This window comes from Condylura cristata, unplaced genomic scaffold, assembly GCF_000260355.1.
Source record: "Condylura cristata isolate star-nosed mole 26May11 unplaced genomic scaffold, ConCri1.0 scaffold00062, whole genome shotgun sequence".
In the NCBI taxonomy this organism is placed as follows: Eukaryota; Metazoa; Chordata; class Mammalia; order Eulipotyphla; family Talpidae; genus Condylura; species Condylura cristata.
The window spans coordinates 521940-522419 of NW_004567163.1; positions in this window are offsets into that span (position 1 = coordinate 521940).

The following is a 480-nucleotide window of genomic DNA, read 5'->3' on the forward strand; positions in this document are numbered from 1 at the left end:
GCGTGGGCGCTGGCCGGGGCCCAGGTGGACTCGGCGGCCCGGCGCCTGTGCCACAGAGGCCAGGAGGCCGTGGTCACCCCGAAGGCCCCGCCAGGCCGAGACCGCCAGGGCCAGGGCCCGTGGAGCGGCCTGGGGAGGCGAGGCCGGGCGGAGGCCACCAGGTGCTGACCGCCCGGAGGGAGCGTGGACGTGGCCCAGGACGGCCTTAAGGCCACTGACACAAGCTGTGCAGCCTCTGTCCACCGACACGTTCCGGATGGAGACGGAAGTGCTCGCAACAGTCAGACTTCGCGCTGACTGCGTCACGACCTCCCTTTCTCGTAGGGTCGCGACACCAAGGTGTCCCGAGCGGACTTCCGTTTGCAGTGGACGGTCCGGCGCAGAAGGCGCCGCCCGGGCTGCGAGTGGGCGCTGCCCCGGCGCGGCAGCTTCCTCTGGACGTCAAAGGCGACCGACATCTGGCTGGCGGAGGAAAGCACT